Consider the following 8,836-nt stretch of genomic DNA (forward strand, 5'->3'; position numbering starts at 1 on the left):
ATTTGGTCGCTGCTTGGAACAGCGAAAAGGGCCGGGCTGAGCAACAAATGGCTGTACAATATTTTGTTGAACGCCATTCAAATAACAATGTTGATAATGAAATTTTGAAAGAAAAAAGCAGCCAATTTTGCAAAATAATGCGTTACAAATAGAACAGTTGTCGAAGGAATTATAAGTACTTTGCAAGTAAGCACGGAAAATGGATAAGCAGCACAAAAAATTTACCTATGAAAAAGCGCAATACGAGTACTAAACGCTTATTCCATTTGTGTCAAAAGCCGAAAGAGCTCTAAGACAGGAAGCAGCTGAACTATCAAAATCACAGAGTAATGAAGTACTTTTGTTAGTCCAAGCAGCAAGCACAGCCGCCCGAAAGCAAGGACTACATGATCTTGGTGCTGTTCTTAAAATACTTGCAAGTACTCCGGAGAAAGCCACAAAAGTCAGGGAATTTTTAACCAAGCCCATAAAGCAACCCATACGTGCGTCCAAAGATGATGCATTAGCGTTAATATTGGATCAAGGGCTTACCAAAAAGCAGTACTGTGCGTTCCAGGACGACGTGCGCAAAAGAAAAATGGACATTTACCCCCTCTACAAAGATGTTGCAAAGCAAAAGAACAAATGCAGACCAGTGAACATTGATGTCTTAGAGACGGTAGCTAAGGTCTCCATGCAAAGCCTTTTAGAATATACGGTTTCCCGAATTGTGGCACTACAAGAGGGTGTAATTCAGAATGTGTTGGCCAAGCAACAAACTGATTTCCTATCTGCTGAGCTGGCAGTACTAGACAGGCTAATTATAACCAGGCATACGCAGATAAAATACCGTATGATGCAGACTCATGCCTTTTTGCCACCATTATAACGCCTCTCCGAATGATCGACGCATCCGCAAATTATTTTTGGAACAATCGCACTCCACAGTCTATTAGGTTTTGTCGTCCCTTAAAGTTGGAGTTTTTGAAGGAAACTAAAGAATCGATATTAAAAGAAAAAAAGCACATAGAAAAGGAAATTGAAGAGCTAATGCTATGTAAAATACCACTAAATGACAGATAAAGGGTGTATGTAAGATTTAGCCCATATTTTACTGCCATTGCTGGTAAAGTACTGAACGCTTTGACAGAAACGAAGTCATTTCAACCAATGCATAATATGCCAAGCAAACCAAAATGATTTCCCTGGAAATAAGAATTTGAAGTGCCTTAAATTTGTGCCAATAATGCAAAATGTAAAATAAGGAGTAAGCCCACTGCATAGCTGGTTACGATTTTTTGAGTTCGTCTTGCACGCCGTTTATAAGATGGAGCTAAAAAAATTGGCAAATTTCTGATCCTTCGAAAAAGAACGCAAGGCCCAAATTCAGAAAAAGTTTTGGGAAAGACTCTCTTTAAAGGTGGATAAGCCTAAACAACTTTGGTTCAGCCCGATAGAATTTAATTTAATTTAATTGGTTTGATAGAATTTAAACATTTTTTTTTTCATTTCGTATCTCAGTATTAAAAACTAAAAAAAAAACAAAAAAAAAAAAAAATAATAATAATTCATTTAAATATAAAAATATACGATTTAAATTAATTTTCAGGCTTTGGCATAAGTATTTTGACGAATGGTTTTAAATAATGTAACAAAAAATATATTATGAAAAGTCCTTAAAATATAATTTGGATTTATAAAATATATAATCCCCTTTAGTTTGAATAACTTTTTGAAGTCGATTTGGAACTGAGTCCACTAAAGCTTTGAGGGTATCCGTTGGCACATCGTTCCAAAGGGAAGTAACCTCGTGAATTGTTTCTTCTTTGCTTTTATGCAAAGAAGCAATTCGCTTCCGCTTTATGAGGGACCACACGTTTTCAATAACATTCAAGTCTGGACTTTGTGGTGGCCAGTCGAGAGTATTGACACTAACATCCTGTAAAAATTTGGTGATCATTCTGCTTTTGTGGCATCGGGCATTATCCTGTTGCAGGATAAATGATTCACCGATGGGCTTGTCTTCGGAAGGGAAACAGTTATCATTTACCACTCTCGAATATTGCCCCTGGTTCATCGAGCCTTCAACGAGCACCAAGTCACCTAACCCATTTAATAAGATGCACCCCCAGAACATAACAGAGCCACCGCCATGACTCACTGTTTTGCAAACGGGCCTATTTTTTATCGTTGTACTCGTGGCAGTCTTACAAAAAAACTTTTTAGATGAATTAAATTGAAAAGAACTTTCATCCGTCCAAAAGAACGCTCCTCCAAAATTCTATAGGCTTATGCTAATGCTCCTTTGCGAACGCCAATCTTTTCGCCTTGTTTACTTTGCATATGTACGGTATTTGCTTTGATCGGTACGTCTTGATTTCTGCTTCTTTCAAACAGTACGTTCATTGATTGGTTTATTAGATGTCTTATTCCATTCATTTGCAGCAGGTTGAGGCTTTAAAAAAATATTTTTCTTGAATGCACGCAGAAGGATTTTATCGTCATTGGTCGTTGTTTCGTGTTTGGCACCCAATCTTGGCAAGTTTTTTATTGGTTTTTGTTTTTTTAATTTGTTTATTTAATAATGAACTGTTTGACGCTATAGTTTAGAATAGCTATAGCTATTCATTTCCAAGGTCTTTTACGGCAACTCCAGCTTCAAACTTCGCTACGATTGAAGCCCTAACATCCGTTGTCTGCATGTATTTCTATCAGCAGAAAGAGAATGCAAAAGGTGAACGTCATTAAATTTGGCATGCACATAGCTAAAAAATCAGGGACCGTAATCATTATAAGTAATATTTTAAAAATTACTTTGTAATGATTACTTATCGATTTTTAATTTTTTAAATCAAGACTAATAAATCACAATAAAATATATCAATAAAATATCACAAATAAATATTAAGCTTGAGCAAAAAAAATAAAACCCAAAAATAATGATCATTCGTGATTTTAATTTTTTTCGCTCAAAATAAAACTCACCAAGCAACAACTTTCGATCCTTTAAGGATATTGCCAATTTTGTCCTGTGTCCTTATAAAGGGACCCTAGAGCAACAATTGACAACAACAACAACAAAATGTATTTTACCTGTGTTTGTTGCAATTATTTAAAATAAAGTCAATTGTTACATACAGAGCAGCAGCAGCAGATATACACAATTACCAAAACAATGATAAAAAATGATTACCAAAAATGATAATGATAATCATCATAATGATCAATGTGATAAAGCTTACCTTAGGCCGAAAGCGTACCAGAAAAGAAGACAGCGGAAGCGCATGCGCTTAGATCTATTTTTAGTAGCGCTTATTGTAGATCATTTCTATTGAGTTTCGATATGGGTCGCAAGCGAAATTTTGTTCTCCGCAATTTTTGTATTTTCCACGCGGGAAATAATGTTTCCGAGTGCAAAATTAGCAAATTTACGTTAGTTGGCGAGTACGTTTGCAACATGAAGCGGCATATGCAAACTAAGCATAACTCGGAGTATGAAGCTGGGATAGCTAACATTCAGGAAGACGAAGCTGCCGAAATTTGCAATAACAATGGGCAAAAATGAAGTGAAGGATGCGTGCATCGATTTGCTGACGCTGCACTATGGTCCAGAACCCGTTTTTTTTGGCATAAAGTCGAAAAATTGAGCTACAGGGTTCAAACTTTGCAGAATTTATTTTTATGGCATTAAAAATTTCTATACAAAAAATTGGGTCAGTGCGACCACGCCCACGCCTGCCGCCCCTGCAAGAATAAATATATATTATTTCCTGTTCTATTCAATTACTTACTTATTTTTTAAATGCAATTTTCTTCTTCATCCAATTCAATATTCAATTCAATATTATAATTATCCAGATCGTCGTCAGAATCGCACTGCAGATCATTCTCATTTTCTGCTGTGAACGGAAGGTCCAAAAGACTTGATAACTCTTTTGAGAAAGGTTTCTTTTTATTTTTTTTTTTCTCTTTCCCTTAGAGATACACTCGATAATAATGGATCCGAGGAATCTATAGCTCTGTGAAACATATCTCTCATAGTATTGAGACGACTATTTTTCCTTGAATGCGACAATCTATCTTTTTTGTATATTTTGTTGTGAGCTTCAGAAGCATTTTCGCCTAAGCATCCTAGTGGAACTAAGCTCGAATTATTAATCTGGTAACCATGAACCAATATTTTATGAATTGTTGGTGACATCGGATACCAAGGGTAGCTTCCCCTACACAAAAAAGTTGTTTCACAAAATGAGCGACATTTTTCCGAATTTATATAATGATTGGAAGAAATGGCGATTTCTCTGATGCCAATTTCCTTTTTAATCTTGTACCCGCAATCGTGTAAGATAAGGTTGGACGTCCCATCTGCTGTGGTGTTTTGCAGGATTCATCAATAGTAATTGATATTTTTGATTCCAACCATACAGTATGCTTAGACATGAACCGTTCAAGCATGTAGTTATATTTGGGAAGCCGTTTATGAATATAACTATTAAAATCACTAATTTTGTTGTCTATTTCCTTTATCGTATTGGATTCCAAAGCGTTTTTATTAATTTTTGTGTATATCCAATCAGATACACATTGATTTTTGCGATTGCCGCTGCGCCATATTTCAAAAAGTTCGCTGTGAGTAAACTCAAACGTGCCTATAAATTACCAAAATGCGAGAAAAGGGGGACGAACGGGGATAAGTTTTTGGTTTGTGGCTAAAGACAACACTCACAAGTACATTCTGGACCAATTGCTGTCAGCATGGAGCAGCTCATTAGTTATATTCCACGAAACACGGAGAACACATGTTAGTTTTCTAAAAACAACACATAAATTGGACATTACACAACACTAAATACGTAGAACTACACATAAAATAACAATATACATTAAATAGTGCATACCTTGAGGATTATTTTCCATATTTTAGTTTAATTTTTCGGACTAAATTAAACCGTGTGACACCACTCAAAGCAAGTAAATATTTTGGCGCGAATTTCTATTCGGAAATCAGCTGATCGCAATCGCACTTTTAAAAGCTCACAATAAGCATTGGTGGCACATTTAAAGCTTTTAATTAACATTTTTATAATGTATGAAGAATTTACTTTAAGATAAAAACAAGAAAACAACGATACATTGACATAAAAAAATCGACTTTATGCCAAAAAAAACGGGTTCTGGACCATAGTGCAGTGGTTGGGCTTGTATGGAGACGCGGCCAAATATACTTCTAGCGGACATATCGTTATGAAATGCATACGAAAAATCTAAAATAACTTTTTAAGAATATAGTAACAAAATTCAGATAGTCAGATAGGACGTCTATATCCTATAGCTGCCATAGGAACCATCTGTTTAAAGTCAACATTTAGTATGATAAAGTATTTTTTTTTTTATAGATATCTTAACCAATCTCGGGATTATGTGTTTCCTTGCCAAATTTAGTTGAAATCGGAGAACTATATCTTATAGCTCCCATACTAAGAGATGGTGCAACTTTTAAAAAATGGGTATAATTTTATTAACATTTTTGCGGTTTCAAGTGCAAAGCTTCCCAATTTTTTGGGTATTTATTTTATATCCAGATGCCATGCATTTCAGTAATGTTGCACACCTATTTAAAACATATTCATCCAATACTGTTATATCAGCAGTAAATTTTGTATCGCTAAAAAACCTTCTTGCCGTATTACCGTCAATTGAAGTTCCACTACCTCCACTTCTTGGTTGGTCAACATGTAATCCCATTTTGACGCGGAAGTCTGCTTGAATTTGTGTTTTCCTATCCTTAAAGGCTTTTTTATCTTCTGGGGTAAAAATTTGCCAAGTTTTGAAATGCAATCTTTATGCCAAATGCAAGAAATATTCAAAAAAATCGAATACATGAGTGCAACGGAGACAACCCAAACTCATAATGTTCTTCGTGAACTTTTTTGCTTAAGCATTTTTTCAAGTCATTCATTTCGCTCGGCTTTGCGGCATTGCATTATATGTAGCATTTACAAGTTGATGTTTTACTTAAAGCACTAAAGACTTTTCCCTCAACCATTGTCAACTGCAAACGATGTGTAATTGTAATATTTTTGGTTAGTGCTTTACATGTATATGGCTCCAGCGCAGATATTTTAATTCTAAAGTATTTGGCTTCATCTAAAGTCAATTGTGTTGTTTCTTTTTATACCCTTGCAGGGGGTAATTTTGTCCAAAAGTGTGCAACGCAGTGTAAGAGTCATCTCCGACCCAATAAAGTACATACATATATTCTTGATCAGAATCACTTCCTTGTTGATATGAGCATGATATGATATGAGCAGACTAGTGGAAACAATTCGAATCTGTCGTCAAACCTACGAAACAAGCATGTAGAAATTTTCGCAAAATGCACGCAAAAGAAGGTATGTATGTTGGAATATGTGTGTATGTGGGTCTATATATAAATGAAACATCCCAATTAAAATTGAAGTTAACATGTGGTTTACATTTGTTTTAATTTTTAGCTGTCATCGAACTTGGAAAAAGTACTAACAAGTGAATCTTTTAAGAATGCTGCAGCCTTTAAAGGTAAGTGCCTTTAAAACCGCTTGTCCTTTAGGCCATAAAACGAAGAAAAGAGAGAGTGGCGTTCATTACTTTAACCTACTTTAATTTTTTTTTAGAAAATGGATATAAGACAAAAGGAAATCAATGAAGCATTAGTTTACATGATCTGTAAGGACAACATGCCAGTCCGATGTGTTGAAAAAGAGGGCCTCAGAGGACTTCTTAAAAAGTGTGTGCCGCACTTTAAAATGCCTTGCAGATCCACGGTAAGTATTTAAAAAATTTATTTTTTTTGTGTGGACCTTCATAAGTATATATGTACATATTCTTTTTTAGTTAACAACAATGATTAAAGAAAAATACAACCAGTGCGTTGGGGCTGTATTGGAAATGCTAAATGACGTGGCGTTTACCTGCGACGCCGTGACCATACCCAACTCAACTCGCTCGTTCCTGACCATCACGGCGCATTTCATCTAAAAAGAGTCGCTGAATTCAATCTGCCTTGCAACGTCAAGAATGGATCAGGAATGTTGAAATATAATATTTCGTATTTTAAATGCGTTTTGTTGTCAATTGTGTGTCGTTTTTGTCTGGTGCTCTGTCAATATGTCATTTGTTTTTTATTTATTAAGCATGACTCTTAAATCGTAATATTTCCGATTCCAATTTAGTCGCATACTAGTGATTATTTAACCTCTTTGTTGCAAGAGGAGTGCGCCGAATGGACAACTCATGCCTGGATATGATGGAGTCGTTTTTAGGCTTAACGAATAAGGTGGCTCTTATTTTGCTACAAAAATCGGAACGTGTCAAAGGACTCCCAGAAATGCTCAATGTGGCAGAGCTAACAATATGTCGAGACGTATGTAGTCCCCTTCAACCATTTAAAAAAGCAACTGAGCAAATAAGTGGTGAAAATTACACAACTGTAAGTTTAGTAATTCCGCTTATTTCACTGCTATCAGACAAAATTAAAAATCTGCAAATGGAGACGAAGGAAGGCAAACGAGCCAAGGAGGCGCTCATCAGAATTTCTGAAAGGAGGTTTCAGGCCTTACAAAACAATGCTATTTTGGTTAAATCCACCTTTTAAGGCCCTAGATTTAAAAAAATGTATTTGGCGCCTTTAGCGGTAAAGGATGCAGTTGTTGATATCACAAATAAAATCAATAAGTTTACTGTTGAGGGAAGGGTATGTCATAAGGTTCCAATTCTATTTACTTGAATAACTAATTGACTAATCAGTAAAACCCATAGGTTTAATATTATAACATTTAAAATTTTGCTAATAATAATTTAAACACATACTTGAATATATAGTAAATAAATTATTTAAATTTTTACAGATTTCCGATGTTACAAAACCGGATGAATGTTTCGGCGATTTTATAAGCTCGCACAATCACTCAATCCAAAAAGAGTTTTAGCAGTGTGTCAGAGCACAATAAGGAGCTGAAATTGTACATCAGTTTGCATCAAGCTGCGTGGGAAACCAATCCATTGGATATATGGAAATCCCATAAAGCGACCATGCCATGCCTTTCTAAGGTGGCCCTTAAATGGTTAATATCACCGGGTAGCTCGGTGCCGTCGAAGCGGCTGGCATCGGCTATAAAATGTGTTGTGTGCGACGCGAGGAGCAGAATGACGGACACACACATAAAGCAAAAGGTATTCTTAAAATCCCTAAATTCAAAACATTGGATTTAATTTTTTATGCCATAAAATATAAGTTTAGTTTATAAGTTTAATTTTGCAGGAAAAAAATGTATTCAAAAAATATCAAATATATCATATATTAAAAGTTTGACTTGAAACTTTTAAATTCAAATTTGACACGAGAACTTTTTTTTGGCAGAACATTACGACATGCCAAATTTCATAAGGATGCAAAGGAAAGAAGGCTGTGTGCAAAGTTTCAAGTCGATAGCTTTAAAACTGAGAGACAAGTTCGCGTAGAAACAGACAGACAGACAGATGTTCGCCAACATGCTCGCCTTCTTAAATTTCATTTTCCCCACTAACTAGAGCCAACATTCTTGCGAACATCATTTTTCGAATAATTTTCAAACTATCATGTCAACGGACAACGACAGCGGCACTGTAATTGCACTTATGGCAGTGTTGGGCATTAATCAATTAATTTGTCAATTTTCTTGTTAATTGACTAAAAAAGTAATTGCAATTAAATTAAACTATAATTAATTACAATTAAACTAATCGCAATTGATTTTTTAATTGTACCTTGCAATTAAATCATTTGATTAATGTTTGTCAATTGCAACTTATAATTAAAATAATTGCAATTAAATTTTTT

This window comes from Drosophila bipectinata, chromosome XR (genome assembly GCF_030179905.1).
Source record: "Drosophila bipectinata strain 14024-0381.07 chromosome XR, DbipHiC1v2, whole genome shotgun sequence".
NCBI classification, from domain to species: Eukaryota; Metazoa; Arthropoda; class Insecta; order Diptera; family Drosophilidae; genus Drosophila; species Drosophila bipectinata.